This window comes from Equus quagga, unplaced genomic scaffold, assembly GCF_021613505.1.
Source record: "Equus quagga isolate Etosha38 unplaced genomic scaffold, UCLA_HA_Equagga_1.0 220_RagTag, whole genome shotgun sequence".
NCBI classification, from domain to species: Eukaryota; Metazoa; Chordata; class Mammalia; order Perissodactyla; family Equidae; genus Equus; species Equus quagga.
The window spans coordinates 4,262,713-4,278,382 of NW_025799647.1; the positions used below are offsets into that span (position 1 = coordinate 4,262,713).

A 15,670-nucleotide genomic window follows, 5' to 3' on the forward strand; every position below is an offset into this window, starting at 1 on the left:
GAAATAGTTAAGACAATTATAAAGGAGAGAGGGTAATGGGATTTACAGAGAAATAGTTTCTACATGTCACTCAAACTGGTAAAACAGTAACCCTAGGAGACTGTGATAAGTTATGTATTTTTAATGCAATACTTAAAACAACTACTAAAACATCCATACAAAGAGACACACCCTAACATTTAACAATAGAATCATTAGAGGTTTAATAGAGAGTGAGTTTCAGAGTCAACTAGAATAGTGTTTGCCCACTTCCTCTACTTTCTTGTTGTGTGACTATGGCCAAATTATTTAACCTCTCTGTAAACTAGAGTTAATAACATTCATTTGGGGCCAAATAGAATTAAAACAATAGCTACAATTATTATAGCTATTATTATATTTTGATTGAATCAGACTATTAACTCTCTCTAATTTATTTCCTTTTGCTAGTTTAAATAAATATTTAAAGTAGTCTTGAATTGAGATATGTATGTAAAGTGCTAGTCCCAGTGACTACCAGATAGTATGAGCTTGATAAATAAAAACTACAGTTATGTATTAATAAATATAAAGGAGTTATGGTTAGCCTTTCCTTAATTTAAATAGATTTCGTACCATAAGATCTTATAACCTCCTTGACATCAGTCTTAGCAATGATTTTTTGGATTTGACAACAAAAGCAAAAATAAACGAGTGGAACTACATCAAAAAAGCACTTCTATACAGAAAAGGAAACTATCAACAAAATGAAAAAGCAACCTATGAAATGGGAGAAAATATTTGCAAGTCATATATCTGATAAGGGGTTAATATTCCAAAATACATAAAGAACTCATACAACTCAAGAGGAAAAAACTCAAACAATCCATTCCATTTAAACAATGGGCAGAGGATCTGAACAGACATTTTTCCAAAGGCAACATACAAACGGCCAACAGGTACATGAAAAGATGCTCAACGTCACTAATCATCAGCAAAATGCAAAGCAAAACCACAGTGAGATATCACCTCACACCTGTTAGAATGGATATTATCAAAAGATTAGAAATAAGTGTTGGTGAGGATACAGACAAAAGGAAACCCTTGTGCACTGTTGGTGGGATTGTAAATTGGCGCAGCCACTACGGAAAAACAGAAGAGAGTTTCCTCAAAAAGTTAAAAATAGAACTATCATATGATCCAGAAATTCCACTTGTGGGTATTTATCCAAAGGAAACAAGATCACTACCTGGAAAAGATATCTGCACCACCATGTTTATTGCAACATTATTTACAATAGCCAAGACATGGAAACAACAAGCATCCATCAACAAAATTTAAATGGTGAGAGATACATGGAAAAGAATGAATAGATCCACAAGGAAAAAACAAAGGTAAAACCTATATAGAAACCACATTTGATAAATTACAATGAAATATATATGACCTCCTGCAGTCTTTCTAGGCCTATAATTCCACATTATCCAAACAAAACCAAATCATAAATTAGGCAACATGCTTAAAGAGATTGTCAAACTCTCAAGTGAGGCATCTAAACCTCTGTCTACTCAAAGCTACTGAATTAAATGTGTCAAGTCAATTATTTGGTGTCACAGAAACCATTAGAAAGGGTGGGCCCAAGTATCAATACATGAACAATTTTTTAGAATCACTTTATCTAAAAGAGTGAAAGAATATCAACGATTTGCTGTGTAGGCTCCAAAACAATCTTTTTTCAATCTCTTCCACGGAAAATGGCTAATCCGATGTTTTCTAACATCTTTTTCATGTTTGCCAATCCAAAATTTTGAGAGGAGACACTTGAAGTGTCGTTAATAGGAAGGAATTTACCAGAAAAAAAAACAAAACTCATAAGTACTTCATTTAACAATCGGATAACAAGCTAACAATAGTAACCTACAAAAAACTGTCAATATTCTAAAGACAAGAATTACTGATGTCCCCCCCCCATGGATTTCACAAGCTCTTCTAACCACCCCCAATATCCAACAAAATGTGATTTGGTAACTAGTTGTACATATGTCACTGAATTATTAAATAATCTTTTTTCCCATAAAATAAAAGTTTCTTATTTCCCATTAATCTAATAAAATTTCACCAGTATGACCAAAGTAGATCCACAGTCTTCTCAATCTCTTAGTCATTTATACTGCTCTCCTTCAATTCTCCTTATATCTTCACTCTCCCCAATACATATCCCTCTGTACGCAAACCATTAAATCTCAGTGGCGCTTTATTATTTATACTTCTTCACCTCAGTATAAGGATATGGTTCTGCACATTACAAAATACCCCAACACAGCAGCAGCTAAGCTTAAACAAGATTGAGGGTTATTTCTTTCTTTTGTAAAAGAAGTCTAGAGAGAGACGACGTAGACATGGTGGTTGCATAGTACCCTCAGGGATCCAAGTTTCTCACTTTCTCTTAGGCACATTCTAGATGCCTAGCTTCCATCATCAAGATCACCTCATGGTCCAAAATGTTTGCTAAAGCTCCAGTTAGCATGTCTTCAATAAAGGTCAAAAGGAAGAAGAGAAACTGAATGGCAAAAAAGGGTCTCTTCCAGCTGGGTCAGTGACTTTACAAGCACACTCATATTACTTCTGCTTTCAACTCTTTTGTCAGAACTCAGTCACATAGCTGGGAAATACGGTCTTTTCCTTCAGGCATCAATGCAGCTAGCTTAAAAAAATCAGGATTCTATTACCATAGAAGAAGGAGAAAGAGACTTTAGGATTACAGAATACTAGCAGCCTGCAATGACTCCATATCCATTTTTCACAGCTTCTGAATAACCCTTGATTTTGGGAGAAGCATTATATCATATTTTTAATCTAATACAGCCAATGTAAAAGCTTTCCCAATAAATGCTTTTACTTTCCTGGCCACGTGTACAGTGTAGCCAATCCCAAACTACAGTGATATCACAATAGGTATAGTAAGATTATTAATTCTGAAGTCTTACTGGATAGGATTTTTCATCTACCACATCTTGTGCACCAGCTGGGATAGAAAAGTTTATTTGTTTTGAACAAGTGACCTGACAGAACGACAGAACTCACTCTGTGTGTCTTGACCAATTAGGAAAGCAACAGAGCTCCAAAGTGGTCTCTTCTGTTACAAATCTTGGACCTACGCTTATTCCACAGGCACATCTGCTGCATCATCATAATTATCATCAATCCCATTATAGTACCATCACTTACTGAACGTGTACTAGGTCCCTGTGCAAAGTGTTGTATTTATTTTATTCATTCAGACCTCATAACAACCCTATTATGTTATTTTTATCCTCATTTTATAGAAGATAATAATAACAAACATTTATTGAGTGCTCACTCTATGCCAGGTACACTCGAAGTGTTTCATAGATGAGTACTATTATTATCCCTAATTTACAGATGAGAACGAGGAGGCAGAAAAGTTAGTAACTTGCCCCAAGTCACACAGCTTATAAGTAGCAGAGCCAAAATTCAAATCCTCACAACCTGGCTCCAGAGTCCACTCAGTTAACTACTAAACTATACTAATATCAAATAAACAAGCAGAGAGTAAGTAACTTGCTTAAGGTCACAAAACCAGGAGGAGCCAAGATTCACAGCCAGATCTATTTAACTATGGAGTTCTTGTTCTCAACTCCAAATGAATCAAAGCAATACGGGTTGGCTGACTAAGGAACTATTACTCTTTAAGGGCAGAGTTACAAGGTTTTATTATTTAGTTATTTTACCAAAATAACAAACATAATCCATGAATTTCAATGGTAAACAATTTAGGAGGACGAAATGCAGTGCATCCATGTCGCCTAGGCAACACTACAGGTAGACTCATCTCTTTTAGCAGTAACAGACCAAAAAAAAAGCAGCTCTGGCAAATGCATCTAGTGACTGTCATTCATCAGTTTCAATTTTTTCACAAGTGAATAGTCACTAGTATCTAAAAGATCTTAAATAATTAGATGTCTGCATTTTACATCTGCTATCAAAAATTAAAAAGTAAACCGTCTTTTGCTACACCAAACTCAATAGATATATCTAGAAGCAGTAATTTTTAAAGGTATCAGAAAATATTTTTTAAGAAATAATAAAAATTAACGGAATCAAATTCAGACATTTTGCTGTCATCTGTTGGAATTAATGCATTTATAGTTCTCTAATCTATAAATTACAATCCTGACCCTCATCCTTTGAGAGATACATAAATTATGGCTATAAATTTCCTCAGCATGTTTTCTTAAGATTTACACCATACAATTCTGATACCAGAGTCAAAATGCCTTTGTTAAGCCTGAGCACACAACATACAAATCACAATGCTATTACTGGCTCATTTTCAAACATTCCCCTAAGAATTTCATGTTCTCTTCCAAGAACAGCATAGGTACACAATAACTATCAGACAGGGTACCTTGCACCTAAAACAGTTACAGAAACACTGTAAGCACTAATGACAAAGAATAAAACTCATGTCTCCAGTTGAGTCAACCATAAACATGACAATGGTTAACTCTTTCATGAGCACCGCCTATCCTTCAAAAAAAATTAGGCTTAGTGTATTGTTCTTCACCAAACACATCCTTTTTTCATAATTCCAAACTTAATGAGACATTTTCAATTAACCTCACACCAATGTATGTTTATATTCTAATTCCAATCGCCAATGATTGTAAACTAACTGGAGGAATTTTAAAGAAATAATGAGCAGTACTAAACTTACACTGTTTCACTGTATCTCAATAGATGGAATACAAAACATATCTTTTATCAGTATAAAGTTCATACACTATGTAAGAGTTAGGTTAAGGGTTTTTTTTTTTAGTTATGTTGAATCCTGTTTAAAAGAAAGAACCAAAAAGTACCATAAAACAGCCAGTGATCACTGGTGAGGCATAAAAGTACCAAAAAGAGGGGGCCGGCCTGGTGGCGCAGCAGTTAATTTTGCACAATCCTCTTCTCGGTGGCCCAGGGTTCGCCGGTTCAGATCCTGGGTGCAGACATGGCACCTCTTGGCAAAAAGTCATGCTGTGGTAGGCATCCTACATACAAAGTAGAGGAAGATGGGCATGGATGTTAGCTCAGGACCAGTCTTCCTCAGCAAAAAGAGGAGGATTGGCAGTAGTTAGCTCAGGGCTAATCTTCCTCAAAAACAAACAAACAAACAAAAAAGCACCAAAAAAGAATCAGCTATTATAAATCATTAGAGTTGCACCAACTTTAATTTAATGCATCAATTGACTGGTAACTAATATTAGATGAAAAGCAGCCAAAGCAGGTTTTATTTACAGCTATGTGTGGAAGAATAACAGAAATGTTGTTACTAAGATAAATTTAACTTAGGCAACAGTTAAAACTTGAATTTTTACACGTAATAGTATTTGAACACAATCTGAAATGGGCAGGATATATCACCTGCTAAAAATATCTTTCTTCATTTTAAAAGCGTTCAGAGATCTTTACTTTCACCTATGAGGGAGTGATAAGATCCAGAATTAACTTCCAAATGTAAACAACTAGAAAACTGCACACACTGTGTATCTGATATTGGACAACAGGCAGCTCAAAACTGATTGCTAAAAAAAGGGAAATAAAACAGGTGAGCCCTATAATTACCTGGGATGTCTTTCTGAAAGCACTTTTGGGACTGCAGTATGTAGGAGGGGAAACCCAAATAGAATCCAGTGCATTCCTGAGTTGAAAAGACAGAAATCAAGACTACACAAAGGCCAAGGCAACAATTATTTTGGGGAAAAGTCCCTGAAGTGAGAGAGCTACACAAAGACCTATTAAAAAAAGGATCCTCTTAAATTACCTGAATACCAATCTGAATACCAATGCATAGGGTGAAAACCCATAGGTTGAGCAAAAACAACTTCTGGGAAAGAAAAATTACCCAGTAGCTAAAGCTAAATAATTTCCAGAGCTCACACTGAGCCAGGAATCTCTCAAGTTCTCACAAACAAGATAAAGAGTCCTCACTGAATCCTTAGGACTTTCAGTAAAGACCCAAGAAGAGAGGTCAACCCGAGTAATGAGGCTAAGAAAGTACAAGAGTAAAGGTTGCTATGGACCTGCCAGAAAACCTTAATATCATTAACACACACGGAAAGGGAAGAGGGAAGAAAAGAAATGTACTGTCACTGAGTCCATTTCGGAAAAGCTCAGTCTCAAAATTCTCCCGCGCGTATGCAGTGCCACTTCGCAACACGTTACTTCCTCCCGTGCGCCACTCAGAGGGGCAGCTGCCACCGCCACCACAGGAAAGAAGTCCGAGATGTGGCAAGGCATTGCCATGCCCAAGAATAAAGGCAAAAGTGGGAAAAACAGTGCAGCGCCATGAATAAGAATGAATCTGAACAAAGTGGCTGTGTACAGAGGATGAATAAGAGCATGCTCAGGTAACCAAATGTTGGAAAATGGATGATTAGAAGCAATGAGTTTTGATGGTGTAAAGTGGTTATGTCCTATCAAAGGAAAACTTAGAAAAACGGTTTGAATAAATACCTCAGACGGTATTTTGGTTGGTCTGCCAGACTATGGAGATAACAAAGCTGAGGTAATTTTAAAATACAATGCAGATGAAGGTGTAAGTCTTAAGGCATATGGCAAGCTTCCAAAATATGCTAAAATCAATGAAACATACATTTGGTACTGGAGATGAGGATGAAATCCAGTTTGATGATACTGGAGACAACGATAAAGACCATGATGCTATAACTCAACGTTTTACATTCCAAGTTTTCTGAGGAATAACCCCAAAGGTGATATGGGCTTCCTTGTCCTTCTCTGTAGCTTAGCAATTTTATCTTGGCATCCCCTTCTTAAATGAATATATGAACTCCTGATGCTCAGACATTCTTGGAAGCAGTTCCTTTGTCTTCCTGATTGTTCCCTCATTAGTTAGATAAAACTTGGACACATGTTAAGAAATAACTTTAAGGAGTAAGCTTTCATAGAACACATCTAAGTCTGATTCCAAAGTCCTATGTTCTCAATCACAACTTTCTTTTTAAAAAAACAAAGAATAGTCTACATGAGTAGCATATGAGAAAATTAATGAGAAAATCCCACTATGCAAGAGAAAATGTTTATGGTATAAAGAATACTGGAAAGGGAACAACATATGTCTTACAGATAAGAAAATCAGGGCATTTAAAGGTGAAGTAACAGGCAGTGGGAGTGGTGTCAAACAGCTCACAAGTGTCAGACAGGAATTTCAGCCCAGTTATCTGATTCCAGATTTGACTGTAAGGAGGTCTTCCACAGCAAATATCTTCCCATGTCTACCAGAGATCTGAAACAAAAGGATCTCCTATCAATAGTTAGAATAAGAGAGAAAAATCTTTGCCATCCTAAGAACACTACTCATAATTAACAGTGACTTGTGGAAGAGTCACTCTACCTAAAGAGCTCTCTTGTTTTCTTATGACCTATAAAAACCTTTGCAGCTCAAACTATTTTAGTACTATGAATTGAAAAAAAAAAGGATTCCTCTAGTTTCCCCTCATCATTCATGAATTCATCCATATTTACCCACTGCCCCACTGCCTACCAAGTGCTTGGCACTGTACTGAGTGTCAAAGATACAGTAATGAGCAAGACAGAGATAATCTCCACTGTTTTAGTGGATCTTAGAATCTACCAGGAAAGCAAAAATGAAACAAATAATTACACAATTTATGTTTCTAAACATGCTGAGCCTGCTCCCAACACAAGGCTTCTGAACTTATCTGAAACACACTTACCCAAATATCCACCATAGCTCTGTCCCTCACCAAATTCAGGTCATCACCCAACCAGCACCTTCTCAGTGAAACCTTCCCTGACCATTCTGTATAAAAATGATACACTCCTCAATCCCACATTCCCTATCACCTGCCCTGATGTACCTACTTTTCTCTAGAACATCTATCACCATCTGACATACCTATTTGCTTAGGATCCGTATCCCTACTAGAATATAAGCTCCATGAGATCAATAATTTCTCTTTTGTTGACAGGTATCACTCGCAGTCTAGAACAGTGCCTGTAGTATTGCAGGCACTTAATAAATACTGTTGACTAATGAATAAATGAATGCAATGAAGAAAAGCACAAGTATTGTGAGAACGTATAAAAGGAGAAACCATTAATTTCATTTAGACTAACATACACAATGTTTTTATCTACATACGTGTCTGCCTCACAGTTAAAATAACAATTATAAGTGCTACCTATCATTCATGTATATGGTCTTAATTGAGGTATTTTGTTTCAGTTTTTCTATAATTCCTTTCTTATAAATTATTTTTAAGCATTTAAAGTATGTACAATAGAGTGACTTACTGCTAAAAAGATCCATATTTTTATACTAGAAGCAGTCAACTAACAAAACGATTTATTCTCCAATCTATAATCTATCTCACCTTAAAAAATGAAGACAAGATGAGATGTACTAGTTTACCTGGATTTGATATTACCATATTCACTGAACTAGAACAGGCATCTTATTTTTCAGAAAAGAAAAAGTAAAAAGGAGAGAAAGGATCTAAAATCACCTTCCAAGGTTTATAGTTCGATGTCTTTGTTTCGTATGCTCAGTGGGTGAAGATTTTATACAATTAAGGCACTTAAAGCAAATCACCTAGAAAAACAATAATTGTTTCAAATTTGCTATATCACAGTCCAAAGGACTATATAGCCTGATAAAACTCTTGTTTTGAAGACGAATAATACTTTTATTTATACCTAAGCAATGTTAACCTTTAAAGGTTAACAGTATCATTTAACAATTTAAATAATTATTAAGTAATATAATAAATTAAATTAATAATAATTTAAATAATTGTTTAATATTATTTTAAAAGATTTAAAAAAAAACCCTAGACATCGTTTTCTAATTCAATCACATATTGTTTGCTCTGGCGTCAGGGTTTTTCAATCACATATTGTTTGGAACTCCAATAACTAGAGTCACCATGATCTTCCAGAAGATAAAAAAAGTAAAGTTGCTATAGTATTTCTAACAAAATGAGTTTGCTATGAACAATCTACGTGTAGGATGGAACACTTTCCATGAATCCATTAATTTCTCCTGATAAAAACACAAGCTATTGCAAGAAAATAGTCAGGAAGTAGTTATTTAATATAATCTATCCTATTATACTATGAAAACCTAAGAATATTGACCAGATATAACCGGGACTCCCAAAGCACATGTATTCTCTTCTGTAATTAAGAAAATCAGCAGTCATACTAGGCAAAGGATAAAATATGCAGTTCAATGTAGTATCTATTAAGAACTACATCCAAACTAAGTTCTCAAATACACAAAAAAGCTAAGGAATCTTCTCAGTTTTCCATCATCTAATTATGCAGACATTCTTCAAAGTATACATAAAACAAAATTAAAATCACTATTAAATATTTTCCTATCCTTAACACGTTAAAAAACGTTACTGATCATTTTAAAACTATATCCTCTGAGTGTTCAAGGTAAATGCTAAATGGTAAAGGTAAGTATTTTCCTCTGGTTAACTAAATTCTTCCAGAAAGAAAATGCAGAATTTTTTAATGTAGATACATTTTACATTTACAGGACAACGAACCACCAACCATGGTGGTTGGACAATGGACCACCAACTATGTTTACTGATACAGACATTAAGTCAAAAAATCAATTTATCCAAAAACATTTTAAATTAGATTAATTATTTTTAAATAGTGGCACACGGTCATTGTAAAACAAAAGATACAATCACAGAAATACATAAAGGATAAAGGAAAGAACACAGGAAACCCACCTCCTACAAGGAATAATTCATTGTTACCATTTCTCCACCATCTCTCCAGACATTTTATATAAATGTAAATAATCTTACATTAAAGAAATCATTCCATACATCCTATTCTATAGCCTATTTTCTTTAATTCAACATTAGGTAAAGAACATTTTTTACATCAGCCAATATATATCTATGTATGTCATTATTTTTTGATCCAGTGTATTACATTCTATGTATGACCATAACTTACTTAACTATTTTCCCTATTAATAGATATTTGATTTGTTCCTAATTTTTTTTTTTTAAGATTTTATTTTTTCCTTTTTCTCCCCAAAGCCCCCTGGTACATAGTCGTACATTCTTAGTTGTGGGTCCTTCTAGTTGTGGCATGTGGGACGCCGCCTCAGCGTGGCCTCATGAGCAGTGCCATGTCCGCGCCCAGGATTCGACCCAAGAAACACTGGGCCTCCTGCAGCGGAGCGCGCGAACTTAACCACTTGGCCACGGGGCCGGCCCCGGTTCCTAATTTTTTTAATGAAATATCTCTAATACAAAGAACAGAACACTCCACACTTCTTCACTAAAATATCCTTTACCCCAAATCCTTCTCCACAATACACACATTTATTTATTCAAATATTTTTAAGGGTCTATTATGATCTACTCACTGTTCTAGGCAATCTAAGTTCCAAGACTGCAGGGACTGATTCTTTTAACCACTGCTTTATTTCCAGTGTTCAGTGGAGTGTCTGGTTCATAGTAGACTTTCATATATGTGTTGAATGAGTGGATGATCATCCTTGTTCATTCATCCTTCTTCACTTCTGCAATTATCTTTTTTTTAAGTTTTAACTTTGAAATTAGTTCTGTTTTTCATTTGTTTCACCCTATGGAGTAATAAGCCTGTTAAATGTCTTCACCACTCACAATTCAGGCTCAGTACTGGGAGCCAAGCAGATAAATACGGAGGAAAAAATGGTATTACAGTGCTACCTTTTGGAACCTCTGCTCAACTATGTTTAAAATTTTCATAGTTCCTTTTGAGTTTCAACACATCATCCAAAGGAAATGGGAATCTAACAGCTGGTTGTGTTTTCCTCTGGTCTCCTGAACATTTCAGTGGAAAAAAAGACTAGGAACACTCTCCAAAATGTCTAGCTGGCACACCAGAAAAATCCTAAAACTCCAATTAAACTGCAAAATTATGACTGAATTCATAAGATTTATTTTGCTTTTCCAGGAATAATACTCTGAGGGAAGGAAAAAAAACATTGAGGCACAAAAACATACCAAAATGTTTTTATTCCGATCAAATTTTGGTCTTTAAAATTACTATGAAATAGATCTGTTGAGAAACCTTTAGACAAGCTGTCTTCTTTCATTTGGGAAATCTAGGCACTATAAGGATTAAATTAGAATCATAAACCTGGAAAGAACCTTGAGATATATATGGAGTTCATCCTTCCACCTTTTGGCTCATTTACACTAAAGCCAGTTTACATACATACAAATTGTATCCACAACGAAGAATTATCCAGCTCAAACCCAGGGGAACATATTGGCAGTATCTTCACTTTACATATATGTAAATGTTATTTTATTATTTCCACATCTGTGATGCATTAGGTACAAGAGACATTTCTCAGCCCTTTATACAGTGAACAGATGGTGAGCCATTACAAAATTAGGAGATTAGGTAACATCTTAAGGAATTATTAATAACCTTGCTCTTCAGCCAGAGGATAGCTACAGAGTTGGACAAATAATTTTCCTAGGAGGATAATGAGGAATTAGGGAGACATCCTTGGGGAAATGATTTGAGAATGGACAAAAGACAGAATGCAGTCCTGCTCCAAAAGTCATACAATTTTTAGAAAGTTACCATGTCATTTCTAGGGCTGAAATAATGTAGTCCCAGTGAAATCTTTTGAGGACTGGTGACACAGCATCAATAAATAGGACAGTGTTTTTGGGTGAGGGGACACCACCTAAAGAGAAAAGGTTTCCTAACTTTAAAAGGAGAAAAATTTGATTTATTAACAAAGTTATTTCAATATTAACTATGAAAAATGGCTTATCTTCCTTCCCCTAGAACATAAGAAGCTAACAAAATCACATGATATTCCAAAGAAAGATACTATTGCTTGAATCTGGGTCACTAAAATTATCAACTCTTCAAAAGGAGACAAAAGAAAGTGGTAACATTAATTATCTGCAATTATACATTTTCTTTGTTGTTAACATAAAACGCATCTCACATACAACCTCATAGGCCATTCAAATGAGATATACATCCCTAGGTTTGAACTCTCCAGCGATGGCACCTTTGAAGTAAAGGGTGGACAAATAGTTAAAACTATTTAAACAATTCCTGATCACTAAATGTGAACAGATTTTTTTTTAACTAAAATAAGTTTTAATATTTACCACTATCACTCTTATTATTTTTTTTCATAGAAAAGAACATGAAAGTTCAACTAATACAAAAAGGCCCTATTGAAAAAAAAGATAGGAGGCGGGGCAGGAATACTCAAACAGTTTCAAGGACAAAAAGCATGTTCCATACCAGATCACATTTACAGTTCCTCATCTAGAATTCAACTGACATCCAACTGCAGCAATCAACCAAGCTTGGCAAATTAAAATAACAGTAATTTTGACAGATTATCGTCTATAAATATTCAAATATGGATGTTTGTGTGCATGCAAGGGTCTCTGTCTGCCAATCAAAATGCTTTGTTTAGGATCTTAAAATTGAGCTTTTTTCACCTTTCTTTTCTGTAGGAATCCCCTGAATTCTTAACTTTCATTTTAACTCTTTTACCTCAACTGATAAAGAGACCAATTATTTCTCTTATCTGTAGCCTGAATTCAAAATTTAAGGGTAACATTGATATAAAGCACCGACAGACAAAGAAAGTACCTAGACTCTTTGGAAATCTAGTTCTGTAAAGACAAAAAGAAAGATCTGAGAATGGGGGGGAGGGGGGACAGAAACAAAATCTTGAAAGATGGCAACTGAATAAAAGATTAACTTTTTATTCATGCTATCAGGTATACCTTGGTGAAGTAAAATCTAAATGTAAAGAGTAACTAACAAACTTCATAAATTTGGGTTGTAGTCAAAGTTCCATTAAGATAGACTAGCATTTATTTGGCTTAAGGCAAGACCCTATGCTTTGATGACAAGTTTAAGTACATCAAAGTGTCAAAGTGGGGAAATGAAATTAGTATGAAATTCAAACCAAATGCAATTTTTGAAATCCACAGATAGCCCTATTTAATCAAGAATAATGGCTTTAATGAAGGCAAGATATATGATGTGTGAATATGCTAATTATCCTCCTATCCTAGCTCTCAATAGTCAGTTTACCTTAAACACGTACACAATTACTGAAAAACCTCAGATGTCCCAGAAAAACTTACAAATGATGGGCATGCCTCTGCATCCAGAGCAACGTCAAAATTATGGAAGAAAAGTCAACCTATTCAGAGGTATATGCCCTTCTGGTCCCACCTGGAAAGAAACAGCGTAAATAGAAACCCATCGAGAGCCAAAGAAATGAATATCTAATGATTAAATCTCAGGTCCCAAGAAAAGAACGGCTGTGACGGTTATCTTGGAGCAAGCAGTCATGTCTCATGCCTCCATATCGCATTAACTAGACAAGTTAATTTAAAAACAATAATAACAACTCCTTTCACTCCAAATCCTAGACACTAACAGCAGGTGGGGTTCCAGTGGCTAAGAAAGAGACCAACAGACCAAAAGCCTATGCCATCGTGTAACCAAAAGAGAAAGCTATATGTACTGGTTATTCAGCTATTGTCTCTCAGCTCAAATCCACCCTTTAATACTCAGTTCGGTAATGCTGAAAATAGAACTCTGGAAACTACTTTTCTCTTTTGCCGGCTAGCTTCCTCATACTGCCAATAAGGGCACTAGAAGGAGAAACTTGCCTTTGCCAGTCAGCACTGCCCCAGCATGAGCCTTCTACTCCAGCAGCAGCAGTTGGTGACAGTCACCAGTTTTTATGGGCACTCTCAGAAGTACCCCTCACAAATACCAGCAACCGCGAAGCAGCAGCCCCCGCAGAGGTTTTGAGCCCCAGCTCCACTCCAAGCTCTTCTTTGTTCCCACAGCCCTGTGGATGGTTGCTGCTTTCGGCAGCTATTGCCGCTGTGGTACTCTAGTGTTTCCCTTTTGCTTTTTCCACCCTCCAACACCTGCGTAACCCATTACCTATATTAAATTTTCGTGGCAGAAATCGCTAGTGTAGATTATTTCCCTGTCCAGATTCTAACTGATACATCACGGCTAGATGGAATAAAATTAGGCATGATCTTGATCACTTTGGAAAACTATTCTCCCAAAACATGATAGTCCATGACAGTCCCTGGGGAAAATGCCTCTCCCCAAAAAAAGGTACAAGATGGGAAATGGATGCAAGAAGTACAGTGAGAAAGAAAGAAGGGGGAACATAACCTAAGAAAGTAATACATTAAAAGAAATATCATGGTAGAAAACACATTTTAGCCCCCAAAAACACAAAGAAAAGGCCAATAAAAAATCTGAAACAAATATAAGTTTTCCACTTTAAATAATAAAAATCACAGAATTTAAGAAGTGGAAGGAACTTTGTTCTTCTGCCTCTGCCACTGTTTCGTTTCGTTAAAGCAGTTTTATATTGAGTGTGAGTTACTATACTTTCAGGAAGCTGCTGAGAAATTAAGGAGAGTCCAAAGGAGATTACAAAAATGATGAAAGCAGCAGAAAACAGGATCCATGAGGAAAGGCTCAAACTTTTTAGTCAAATCTAGTGAAAAGAAAACTTCAAGACAACATATTAGCTGACTCTCAGTTTAAGAGTTCTGACCAGCTGTGCTTCATCATCCCTACAGATGCTTAAAATAACAGAAGATAAAGTAAATGAAGACATAAAATGGAGCTTCTTAGCTTACTGACTCTCCTTCAAATCACTAAAGTAGCTCTTATTCTGTTTACACATTAGAATGACCTAGAATATTTTTTACAAAAATAATAATGATGATGATGATGATCATGATGCCCAGAACACTAATGCCAGAGATCTGATTTAACTGGTCTGAGATAGAGCCTAGGTATATTTTTAAAAAAACAAAAACAAAAGACACCCAAGTGTTTATAATGCACTGACAGAGGGATCTGAGAACCACTTAATGGAACATCCTGTAACTTTAATACTCAAGGTATAGTCAGAGGACTAGCTACATCCAGACTACCTGTGGAACTTGTCAGAAAGGCAGCATCTCAGGCCTATTCCCCAACTACTGAGTAAGAATCTACACGTTAACAAGATCCCTGAGCAATCTGTATGCACATTAAAGTTTGGAAAACACTGTTCTATAATGGTTTGAAAAGGTATGAGTGTAAGTGTGTGTGTGCGTGTCCCTAAAAATGACCAAGTTGAATTTTTCTAAAGTTTTAAATATGAAATGTTTTTACTCTTAAAGTCTATTAGAGTTTACTGAGAATACTCTTTTACTGAGTGAATAATAACTATTATTTAATAAAAACTAATATTTATTCAGCCTGTACTAATTGCAGGCATTGTTCTTTACAAAATGATTTAATCCTCAACACATGTCTATAAAGTGGATAATTTTATAATCTGTTTTAATAAGAAAACTGAGGCAAGAGTTATATAAAATAACTAACACCTGCCCCAGGTCACATAACTAGTAAGTGGCAGAGCTGAGAACTGAACCCAAATAATCCTGTTTAAGCGCTTATACTCTTAACCACGAAATAACAGTATGTGTGCCAATACCATCCCAAAATGTTCTGAAATAATTCAGGAGGAAAGTATAATTATCGGTAATAAAAACACTGTAAGAGTAAAGGAAAAAATCAGTGTGCTTTTCTCTGTTAAAAAAAATCAACAGAGTTA

General features: G+C 35.4%; 1 protein-coding gene across 6 annotated transcripts in view; it reads right to left on the bottom strand.

Moving 5' to 3' along the window:
- LOC124233777 (alpha-(1,6)-fucosyltransferase) overlaps window positions 1-15,670 on the bottom strand; it is a 272,983-nt gene that overhangs the window by 165,130 nt on the left and 92,183 nt on the right. The window contains exon 1 of one of the 6 annotated variants that reach the window (XM_046650980.1): window positions 7,109-7,193. The exons of the other annotated variants lie outside the window; for them this stretch is intronic. The gene's annotated coding sequence lies outside the window, so the exon portion shown is untranslated. Of the gene's footprint in view, window positions 1-7,108; window positions 7,194-15,670 lie in introns of those variants that run through there. 6 annotated transcript variants of the gene reach the window in all.